Here is a 12699-nt window from a genome sequence, read left to right on the forward strand (position 1 = left end):
GAGATGGGGAGTTTGGTCATGCTCAGCATTTTTTCCATGAGGGATTTTTGAAAGCATTTTTCCTAACACAAAAAAGTTCATAGAGTGAAATTCAGTGTTCGCTAGGCTTAGTGTTCACCAGGGTGTTGTTTTAGAAACATTCTCAGACCAAGCCCATGTCACTGCATGCCACCATTCATCTGGGAGGGTTCTGCTTCCATTTTTGGCTACATTGTGATGACCAGATCAAATCTGACCACCCCAGTTACTAAGTGGTTTTCAGCCACAGAGATGCTTGTTGGTATTCGTTTTGTTGATTTCTTCCTTTTCATCTCTGTCCCTAGTCTCTAAAGTGCTTGCTAACAGACATTGGGGGACTGGTCACATGTATAAAACACACAGACTGTCTAACATGGCTGAATTGACACAGGAAAATCAGCTTTAGTGAAATAATCTTTTCCCTAAGACTTTTACATAAAGGAAGAAGATAAGGGACATCTTTTCTGAGCATTTCTGTGGCAAGTTACTCCATTTCATGAATGAAGAGTTAGAGAAGGTACATGCAACTATGTCCTGTGAGATCTGACTCATTTTTCTGTTGGGAACTTGATTTGATCATTGCCTAAAGGTGGTGGTTGGGGTGCAGAAAAGAGGCCAACGGTGTTTTGACTCTGATCATTGCTATCACCAACCATCAAATTACTCCAAGAGGAGTGTTTTAGTTTGAAAGCTGCTGAAATGTGATATACCAGAAATGGAACAGCTTTTAAAAGGGGGAATTTATTAAGTTGCAAGTTTACATGTTCTAAGGCTCTGAAAATGTCCAAATTAAAACAAGGCTATAGAAATGTCCAATCTAAGGCATCCCAGGAAAGATACCTTGGCTCAAAAACGCTGACAGTGTTCAGGGTTTCTCTCTCAACTGAGAGGACACATGGTAAACATGGTGAAATGTGCTAGCTTTCTCTTCAGGTTTCTTGTTTCATGAAGCTCCCCCAGGGGCATTTTCCTTCTTCATCTCCAAAGGTCTCTGGCTGCATGGGCTCTTGAGGCTTCGGTGGCTCTCAAGCTTTTTCCAAAATGGTACCCTCTTAAAGGGCTCCAGGAAGCAACCCTACCTTGAATAGGTAGAGACACATCTCCATAGAAACAATCAAAAAGCTCCCACTCAGCAATATCAAATGAGGATTAAAGGAACATGGCTTTTCTGGGGTACACAATAGATTCAAACTGGCACAGGACTTGCCCCAAAAGGGTGCCAATTATTGTCCTACTAATTTTGTTATGTTTTCCTCTATGCTGCCTTTCCTGCTTCTAACCCATATTGCTACTTGCCAAACTGTCAGAACTCTGACTCTCTGGCAGAGAGCCACCTCCATGAGACTCTGAGATGATGGCTACAGAAGCTGATGCCTCTATTGCTCGAGTGCTCAAGTGGGGTAGAGTCTTTTCAGAAATATAAAAAGTACCTTGGACTCCTAACAGTCGCCTTTTCCCAGGGAGAATAGGCCAGGCTGAGGTGCCAGGAAGAGGTAGCAGAGCCATTGCATAGGGTAATATGAAGATTGTGGAAGCAAGAGACCTTTATGGCACAAGCAGACTTTCCTAAACCTCTGCTTGTGGCAGACCACCAACTTTGTGCCTACTCCTGAAAAGCAGCCCCAGCCTTCTGGACACTCCCTAACCCTGGAAGGAGACTTTTAGCCAAGAGAAACTGGTTCTTATCCTCATCTTATTGTCCTAGGTGTCCAAGGAAAGAATAAGAGAGACTTCCAGGTAAAGATTGGGGTGGGATAGAGGAACCCTCTTCCCCAAGCCCAGCAGTCCCGTTGAAGAGGGCTGGCACGTACATCTAATCTCTGGGGTGGGAGGGAACACCAGGCTAGTCCTGGACTCCACAGAAGCATGCAAGCTTGTCTTTGGCCCTAACGCACCTCCCTCCCTCTGTAGGCTCCATGCCTGCATTTGGGTAATCTTGTTTCTCTACCCCTGCTTGCCCAACACTCTCATTATGCATTGTCCACGAACATCCCAAAATACCTCTCCCCCATGATACCGCCCTTCTCACATGCCCAGCTCTAACATAACTTCTTCCTTTCCCACCATTCTTCAATCCCCATCGCTCACCAAAGGTGAGATGAAGGCAGGAGTCAAGTTCCCTGCACAGCCTTCTCAGGTGATTCTGCATTTCTCAAGAAGGTCCTAGGTTAAACCTGAATGAATGCTCTGGGATATGACTCAGGGAAGGATTCCTGGCAATACAGGAGGGGTGTGTCTTGGGGCAGGTAATTGGAGTCCTGGGCACTGGGAGGAACTTATTATTTTAACCGACTGGCCGGGACAACAGGGTAGCAATCAGCACCTGAAAGGATGTGATACAACCCTGGAGTGGCACAATTCATAGGAATCCAAGCCATCCACCTGGCCTCTGAGCTTGGAGAGGGAATCCAGGCTCAGCTTTCCATGGCTACTTATAAAATTCTGTTCCTGTAGATTCAGGCTCATTATTTTGATGCTCATCAAGCATGTTCTGCATACCATGTGAAAAAGCAAAAATCCATGGCTGGGAATCTGGGAGAGAAGCCCCAGCCACAGAGTGCTGCTGGCTCTGGAGCCTTCCTCCGATGGATGGAGAGGATTTCTGCTTCTCTTGCTTTGTCCCTGACAAGAAGGTCATGTCCCTGTACAAAGCCACGCCTGATTTCAGGAATCAGGAGCCGGTTCAGAGGGACCAATTGCAAACGTGTCGGTGATTAAGCCTGACATGGCCATCAGGGAGTGAGAACAGTTTCCCCCTTTCAAATAATTTTGTCTCCTCTGCCCCCTGCAGCCCAAAATGAGAGTCGAGGAGCCCTCCTTTCACAGCCAGAGAAGCCCTCTCAGGCAAAGGAGAGACTTGTGAGGGTTCATGTCAACATTTCCCTCTTCTCCCCACCATGCCTTAACCTCCTGCCCACCCGTCCCCCACTCTACACAGTTTGCACAATTTTTCTCAGATCCCAACTCTCGGGATAAGCTTTCTATAATGGAAAATAAAGAAGAACAAGTATCAAGTTGGTGAGTCAGAGCCATTCAGCAAGCAATTTAAGCAGCCTGCTCTGAAGGGTGACTCAGGGGAGCTGAAGCTTTAAGCAAAAGAGAACACGGAATATCACAATTGTTCTACACAGATGCTTTCTCCTCTTCCCTAAAATAGTCTTTTTCCAATTTTGTCCTTTCTGGAAATTCAGCCCTGTCCTCTCTATTGCTTCTAGGACTTCTGGAGTGGGCATCCGGCTATTTCTAAAACAAATCCTAGCAGCCCCAGGTACCTATGATAGGGTTTCTAACAAAGCTATCAGATGATTAAAAAGCGCTCAAATAAACCCTATGACTCCAGAAAGGTCATTACCCTGTGTCTTCAAGGAAGATAAATGCTGATCTTGTTTTAGGTAAAATAGCAATATAGCCACAGTCTACTGAACTTCATTTATTTGTTCGTTCATTCATTCATTCACTCACTTAAAACTTCATTGATGGCATCCTCTGATTCTGGCATTATCTGGATGTTGTGGATGCAGGTCAGATCCTGCCGCTGCGTGCCCCTACAGAGAGGGGAACAAATATGTAAAGCAGCAGGTCCCACAGTGTCCAAGGACCCCAGGCATCACCTGACATAGCCCACCTTCCTGTAAACTGTTCAGGGTTTTCACATCAGTGGAAAGTCTGTGAAACCTTTCTTGAAATTACCTTTCAAGATAATTTCAGCAGATAAGGCTGTACCGAGGTTTAGCTTTGGCCTTGATCTTTGACCCAAATCTGTGATTCGGTTTTAGAAGCAGTCTCGCCTTTGGTAGGTTGTTTTTCCTGACCTTATGCACATAGGCTACTATAGCTATGGGGCCAGGAATATAAGCAAAGTGTGCCTTTCAGGTGCATTATCCTGCCTGAATACTCGCTTTCAAGCATGAACATATATTCTGTACAAATGTGTAATGAAAATACACGTTGCCTCAATGAATGTGCATCATTACCACTGAGCATATCGCTAAGCTCAGGAGTTGACGAGCAGATGCATCTTCACCTGTGTCGGTTATCACTGGAGAGGAGGGACGCTTGATAACTTGGTGACAACATAATCAGCCTAGCACCTTACCTCTGCTCCCCCATCAATTTCAGTTGAAAGTAAGTCACTATTTAATTCCCTCAAGACATGGTTTGGTGACCACGAGAAAAGAATACTTTTTTCCTCATTGAAATATCAAAAATTTTTTTGAAGAATCAAAGTTTAAAAACTGACTTCTAAAATTTTAACATTGCAATGACAATGAAATAAAATTTTTTTTTAATTTTTTTATTAATCAAAAAAAAAGAAAAGAAATTAACACAACATTTAGAAATCATTCCATTCTACACATGCACTCAGTAATTCTTAGTATCATCACATAGATGTATGATCATCATTTCTTAGTACATTTGCATCGATTTAGGAAAAGAACTAGCAAAACAGCAGAAAAAGATATAGAATGTTAATATAGAGAAGAGAATTAAAATAATAATACTAATAAAATATATATATATATAAAAAGGAAAAAGAAAAAAAAAACAAAAGATACAAACACACAAACAAACAAACAAAAAACCATATTTCAGGTGCAGCTTCATTCAGTGTTCCAACCTAGTTACATTACACTTAGGTATTATTGTGCTGTCCATTTTTGAGTTTTTGTATCTAGTCCTGTTGCACAGTCTGTATCCCTTCAGCTCCAATTACCCATTATCTTACCCTGTTTCTAATTCCTGCTGGTCTCTGTTACCAATGATATATTCCAAGCTGATTCTCGAATGTCAGTTCACATCAGTGGGACCTTACAGTATTTGTCCTTTAGTTTTGGGCTAGACTCACTCAGCATAATGTTCTCTAGGTCCATCCATGTTACTACATGCTTCATAAGTTTAGTCTGTCTTAAAGCTGCATAATATTCCATCGTAGGTATACGCCACAGTTTGTTTAGCCACTCGTCTGTTGATGAACATTTTGGCTGTTTCCATCTCTTTGCAATTGTAGATAATGCTGCTATAAACACTGGTGTGCAAATGTCCGTCTGTGTCTTTGCCCTTAAGTCCTTTGAGTAGATACCTAGCAGTGGTATTGCTGGGTCGTAATCCATTCTGCCATTCTGTGTCTTTTGATTGGGAAATTCAGTCCATTAACTTTTAGTATTATTACTGTTTGGATAATATTTTCCTCTACCATTTTGGCTTTTGTATTATATATATCATATCTGATTTTCCTTCTTTCTACACTTTACTCCATACCTCTCTCTTCTGTCTTTTCGTATCTGACTCTAGTGCTCCCTTTAGTATTTCTTGCAGAGCTGGTCTCTTGGTCACAAATTCTCTCAGTGACTTTTTGTCTATAAATGTTTTAATTTCTCCTTCATTTCTGAAGGACAATTTTGCTGGATATAGGAGTCTTGGTTGGCAGTTTTTCTCTTTTAGTAATTTAAATATATCATCCCACTGTCTTCTAGCTTCCATGGTTTCTGCTGAGAAATCTACACATAGTCTTATTGGGTTTCCCTTGTATGTGACAGATTGTTTTTCTCTTGCTGCTTTCAAGATCCTCTCTTTCTCTTTGACCTCTGACATTCTAACTAGTAAATGTCTTGGAGAACGCCTATTTGGGTCTATTCTCTTTGGGGTGCGCTGCACTTCTTGGATCTGCAAATTTAGGTCTTTCATAAGAGTTGGGAAATTTTCAGTGATAATTTCTTCCATTAGTTTTTCTCCTCCTTTTCCCTTCTCTTCTCCTTCTGGGACACCCACAACACGTATATTTGTGCGCTTCATATTGTCATTCAGTTCCCTGATCCCCTGCTCAAGTTTTTCCATTCTTTTCCCTATAGTTTCTGTTTCTTTTTGGAATTCAGATGTTCCATCCTCCAGTTCACTAATTGTAGCTTCTGTCTCTTTAGATCTACCTTTGTAGGTATCCATTGTTTTTTCCATTTTTTCTTCTTTGTCCTTCACTCCCATAAGTTCTGTGATTTGTTTTTTCAGATTTTCTATTCCTTCTTTTTGTTCAGCCCATGTCTTCTTCATGTCCTCCCTCAATTTATTGATTTGGTTTTTGAAGAGTTTTTCCATTTCTGTTCGTATATTCAGCATTAGATGTCTCAGCTCCTGTATCTCATTTGAACTATTGGTTTGTTCCTTTGACTGGGCCATATCTTCCATTTTCCGAGCGTCATCCATTATTTTCTGCTGGTGTCTGGGCATTTGATCAGATTTCCCTGGGTGTGGGACCCAGCTGGTTGAAAGGTTTTTCTGTGAAATCTCTGGGCTCTGTTTTTCTTTTCCTGCCCAGTAGGTAGCGCTCGTGGCGCTCGTCTGTCTGCACAGCAGTCGGCCCGGGAAACCGCGCGTGGAGGTGGGGGTCGCTGGCCGCCGTGGCTTGGGAGAGTGCCGGTCCTAATTGCCCAGCTGGCCCGAAACGCCAAGCGTGACGGGAGGGCCCCGCTATCCAACGTTCCCAGTCAGACCGGGGAGCCACGTGCGTGGAGGGGACCCCAGTCGCCAGCCGCCCCGGCCGGGAAAACGCGCGCCCCTCGGGTATCTCACCGCAGCAGATTCTCCCTGCCCGTTCAGCTGTTCCAGAATGGGGTATGCTGTCTTTTTGGTCTCTGTCGTGACTCCGTGACTCCGGGAGCTGTTTCGTATTGTTTCTGTTTCTTTAGTTGCTTTTCTGGAGGAGGAACTAAGACCCGCGCGTCTTACTAAGCCGCCATCTTCTCCGGCAATGAAATAAAATTTTTGATGAAACTTCAGATTTAGTTTTGTAGCCTATACAGTTTATTCTTTGATGATTGCATTTGGTTTTGATAGCAGCTGAATATTGATTTTAACATTCAGCTGCTCCCACCCAGACAAAATAAATAATCAATGCACATAGAGCCACCGAGGACCTTTAAGCGGAGTCTACATGGTTCTAAATGACTGGTCTATGGCGCCAGGGGTATGGGGGATGAGTGGGGGATAATGGAAATGAAGGCAAAGGCCAAAAGGAAACCAAAACTGCTGAGAGAATCTGTGTGCTCCAGAGCTTGTGATACGTTAGCCTTGCAGCTCCCCGCACGGAGCTTCCCTTCCTTCTCAAGGAAGAAACAGCTTTTTTTTGAGACCAACACACTGTTTGGTTCTAGCATGTTTGCACCTGGATCTTCATTTTGTCCCCATCCGCTTTGGGTTCTTTTGTCCCAAGACCTGGTTCCTCCAGCCTGGAATCGTCCCTTGTCCCCTCAGTCTTAAAGGGATACAAAATATATAAACACTTGAGCTCATGGTTGGCCTCCATTGTCCACTGTCACGATCGTCAACGAGAATTTTCCCTCTCTCTTGCTTCCCCAGGGCCTAACTCCGAGACACTCCACTGCATGCACTAGTCCCACTGGTTAGCTGAGCCCTTATGCTTGTTAGGCTGGTTTGGTTTCTAACTTAGTACAACCTGAAAACCCTGTGACACTGGCTCAGTTGCCATATTGATGGGTAAAGAAATATCCTTGGGCAGAGTTTTAAGGCAAAATGAACTGGAATAGAAGAAGTCTTTGGAATAAACAGATAAAGGAGGAAAACATATCCTAGATACAGGCATCACAAAAAATATATTTTATGCCAAGTCAGATAATATCTAGCCTTGACTTGATAACATATCACAGTTAATAGGGACTGAGGACCCCCACAAAGACAGCTATCGAGTCACTGGGGTAGGGCACATGATTATATGCCTAGAAAAGTGGAGTATATGCTAAAAAATATTACCATATAATTAAACCAATTAGAAATCCTTCCATATCTGGCTTTCCAAAGCCCTTTTGTTAATGCTTGTTTAAAAAAGTTACAATTTGCTTATGGTGTTTTCTTTTTAAATTTAAACTTCATATTCTGAAAAGAATTTTAAACATCAGAAAAGTTACAATAGTGCAATGAACTCCATATACTCTTCACGTGAATTCACACTGATTTTTAACCACTTTTACACATTTGCTTCTCCCCACCCCAAGCTCTTTCCTAATATCTTATAAGAACAAAGACATTCCCTTACATAGCTACAGTACAGTTAATCAAGGTCAAGAAATTTAATAATGCTATTCTATTGTCTAATCATTTGTCCAGGAATATCCTTTATAGCATTTTTTTTTCTGATCCAGGATCTAATTAAGGACCATGTCTTTCATTCAACTCATGGCTTTTGACTTTTACCTTTAATCAGGACCATTTCTTTAGCCTTATGGTTTCTCTAGGGACATTATCATTTTTGAAAAGTACAGGACATTTGTTTTTAGAATTCCTCCATTTTGGCTTTGATTGTTTCCTCGTGATTGCAATCAAGTTTCCTCTTGATTAGAATCAGGTTATTGGTTGTTGGTAGGATTGCTACACAAATGGTATTGAACTTTTCTCAGGGGACTGCGTTATGAGGCATGTGATATTGGCTTGCTCTGTCATAGATAATGTGTACTTGGGTCATTCCTCTAAGACATCCTCCAGTTCTCTGCCAAGTTCTCATTTTTCCCCCTTTGCAAAGAATAAATTATTTATGGATAAATATCTTGAGGTATATATATAGCCAGTAGCCGATTCAACTTTCACCCATTTCTTTTAGCATCTATTAATAATTGTAGCTTTAATCAGTCATTACTATGATGGTTCAAAATGTCAATGATCTAACTCTATCATGCCTTTTACATTTTAAAGCCATCCAAAGAATTAAAAAGTTGCAGATATTCGATTCTCGATGCCTGCCCATGCCAAAAAAAAAAAAAAGGTTGCAGATAAAGCTAAATTTTCCTCCCACTGCCTCCTTCGTATGGTGTGTATAATTATTACACTGGCATGTATAATTTCATATAGTCTCACTTAAAAAGATATAAACCTTTGTTCTATTTGAAATTTATTCTGACAGTGTGACATAATTTGACATAATTTCCCCCAGAGAGCGACTTTATTTTCCCATTACCATTTGTTGAAATGCCCGTTTATTCAAATTCCAAATTTCCATAGAATGTGGTTCCATTTTGATCTTTCTATTTCATCCCATCTGTTTCTATCTTTTCATCCACCATAATGCCTGTTTTAATTGTAGAGACCACGTAATATGTTTTGTTATCTGGTGGAAGACAATCGTCTTCAAATCGCTCACGTTTTTGGACATCTGGGAGCAGAAAACAGTGGCTACCTTTGTTCAAACTATCTTTTCAAGGATATTTGTATAGCGAATAGCCCTGGAAGATAAAAATAGTGTCTTTAGTCAATCTCATGGGACTGCTGTGAAGCGTGAGAAGCACTCAATAAATGGCAGCAATTGTCATTATTTCAATTGTTTCTGTTTTGGAATAGTGATCATTCATCTCAATTTGGTCATAAAAATCTCAGTTTTAACCATTTTAATTTTCACACGTACAAGTCATATGGTGAGGAAGCTCTGAATAATTCTTACAATATGGAAATTGATTTATTGAACACCTATTGAACATGAATTCATTAATGTGACTAATGTGGTTATTACCATCTATAAATAAAAATCTTCTCCCTCAAATATATCTTTTAATTGAAAAACATTTTACATTTCTCATGGATGCTACTATTCATCATTTTACAATTTAATGAGGATTGAAAGTCCTACTTATTAAGAAAAGGGATGGTAATTGATGGCTTTGTTCTGTATCAGAACCATTATGATAATTCTGAGTCCACAGTCCTTGGAAATATTTGGTTCATAGATTAAAACTGACGGAAGGCACAGCAATCTGCACAGCTTTTTTTTTTTTCTTTTTTTAAACTGGAATTGGCTTATTGTTTATTCTAAGGCATATTTTTAAATTCTCAGTATTTCATTGGATATTAAAAGTCCTGCCTTTTAGGCCATAATAAAAGTATCTGAATAACTTTCATGTTAATATAGTGCTATTTTTTTTTTTTTTTAGGCCCAAATCTAAAAAGCAAGGGGATTGCTGAGTTATTAAGACCAACATGCTCAGTGTAATAATCTTTCCCAGAGGCAGGGAAAAAACCCAGGCAAAGCCTGTGTGAACCCCCGGGAGGAAACCAAGTGAAATTTGAGGCATGGTTTCCCAGCCTGACACACACTTTCTCCTCAAACTGCCCCCCTCTCCCACAAGGTTTAACAACTAAAATTCTTATCATGGTCCTTAAGATGCATTCTAACTGGAGAAACCAACAAGTGAATCGACACCAGTTGGTTGGCTGGGACAAGAAAATCTAGGGAACACATTTTCCTTGAAGAAACTTGTTATGGGACAATATGTTTTATGAGAAGTTGGGAAGACAAAGGGGAAAAAGGCAGTAACATCCAAAGTTAGCACCGATGATAGTATCTATGGTTTTTCCTTTCAATTCTCTTCGGTAACAATTCCTTCAACTCATTTCCACATTCTTTTGGCAGTTTGGCGTTCAAGATACTATTGCAATCCCAAGATTCCTGCTAGGATCTAGTATTGTTCAAGTTATTGGTTCTCTCTGTCTTAGGTAGCTTAGCCTTTGAGAAAGCATGCCCTGCTTGTTGACTGATTCTGTAGGAAGGTTCTAGCTAAAACCACATTCCCTGGTAGTACCCGGCTGAATATTTTCCACCAGCCCTTCCAGATCCACACTCTAACCATCTCTCCTCTGCTTTCTGCCCAGGAGGCTGGCCTGTGTGAACCCCATCATCTTGTCCTCTGGCTTCGAGTTGAGTGCAGCCAGCAGAAGGCAGGAGAGCAAAGTCAGGGTATCTACTCACGTTCACGTTGCCTTGGGTTAGCATCATTGTTCTCTCAAGTCCCCCAGCCCTACACCTCTGGCTTCCCTCTCCTGGTTTCAGGAATCGCTCACTCCTCTTGTCCAGCATGCCCAGCACTGGTTAGGTTGTTACTAGATCCAAGGTGTGTAACGATCACATGTTGGTTTCCACCAGCCTTGCCCACATTCTTGTGGGTTCCTTTATTAGGCTCTTCTCGTTTACTCTATTTGTGGGTTCCATTCTTTTCATGTTTTTTAAATTTCTTTTAGCTAGGGATGTGACTAATACAGCATTTCTTCCTCCAGGTTCTCATGCCCTTAAATTTCCCTCCACTTGTCTGTCTTCCTACCTTATCTTCTCAAGTTGCTCTCCTACTTGATTTCCTAACTACCTTAAACAAAGTCCCCTTTAAATTCACTGAAGTGAGAAAGTGAAAGACTTTTTAAAATCTGTAAATCCACAAATAGCAAGAATTAGAGAGAAGATAATAATGATAATTTTGGAAGCTGAAAAGCAGGTAGATGAGTGTTAAGTAACTTAGCAGGCTTTGAAAAGCTGAATCCAAAGCTAGCAGTGAGGAAAGCTACAAAACAACTCAAATTACACATTAACACATATGTGCACACGTGCACACACACAAACACAGCTGTCAGGAATTGGCAGCACTGGGTACCTCAGGAAGGAAGGGCGTAGGTGAGCAACCAGTAAGAATTAGGTCTTTAAATCCCTTCTGTTCCACACCCCCTCAAGAGATAGTTGGTTTAGTCTCTGATGAGGGTAAAACCAAGGAGACAGATGGCACAACTGAGGATGAGGGGGTAGATGACAACAAAAGAGTTAAATGAAAGTTTACCTACGGAATGCCAAGATCCCCCACGCCGCCCCACCCTCAGCTCTCAGGACTGTCCAGACTTTACCCTCCAGTAGCGAGACTGGGACCATCTTCTCCAAGGAACTCAATCAGCTGTTGGGAAAAACAATCTAAGAATGCTGCTTTTGGGTTTCTGCCACAAAATGTCTTCACCAGATTTCCCTATAATGGAAGGTCACAGTCATATGCGTAGAGCTTCCATTCAGCTTTTCAGACCCTGTACCTTTGATTATGAGCAGACAGCCAAGAATCATCAGACATCTGAGGAAATACACTATTTGAAAAATGTATTAAGAAAGAAGCACACTAGAAAAAAGGCAACTTGGAGGAAATAGAGGCTGTATAAGGGGAAGAAAACAACAACAACAAAATCCCTATATTAACAGTCTAAAAGTTATGAAGATGCTGCAATCATGAAATACAAGCTTGACAGTATGATAAATAATTCAGAAAATTAAAAAAAGACCCTTTTGGATTAAAACGTGATGGCAGAAATTAAAGAAACCCAACACATTAGATTGGGAAAATAAGTTGAGGAAACCCCCCAAAGAAAGAATGAAAAGAGAGAAAAGAAAAAGTAGGAGAGTAAGGATGAGAAAATTAAGGACTCAGTCATGGAATTTCAACACCTAAATCCTATGAATTCTAAAGAGAGCAGAGAAAATGGAAGGGGGGAAAATTCACAAAAGTGTTCTCGAATCAAAGGATCTGAGTTCCCAGATTGAAAGGACCCACTGAGTGACCAGCACAATGGAAAAAATGAAACTACACCAAGATACATCACCATGTAATTTCAAAACACTAGAACCCAAACGGTGATCCCTCAACCTTTGAAAGAGAAAAACATTTGATACAACAGATTAATAATTAGGATGGCTTGGATTTTTCAATAGCAACATTGAAAGCCAAAAGACAATGAAGTGATGTTTTTAAAAATCTTGAGGGAAAATGGTTTCCAACTAGAATTCTATGTGGAGCCAAACATAAAACAAATGAGAGGATACTCTAAAAACATTTCAGACATACAGGATCTAGAAAAAGTTTATTTCCCATGTTCCATTGCTCAGGA

Source organism: Tamandua tetradactyla, chromosome 4, assembly GCF_023851605.1.
Source record: "Tamandua tetradactyla isolate mTamTet1 chromosome 4, mTamTet1.pri, whole genome shotgun sequence".
In the NCBI taxonomy this organism is placed as follows: domain Eukaryota; kingdom Metazoa; phylum Chordata; class Mammalia; order Pilosa; family Myrmecophagidae; genus Tamandua; species Tamandua tetradactyla.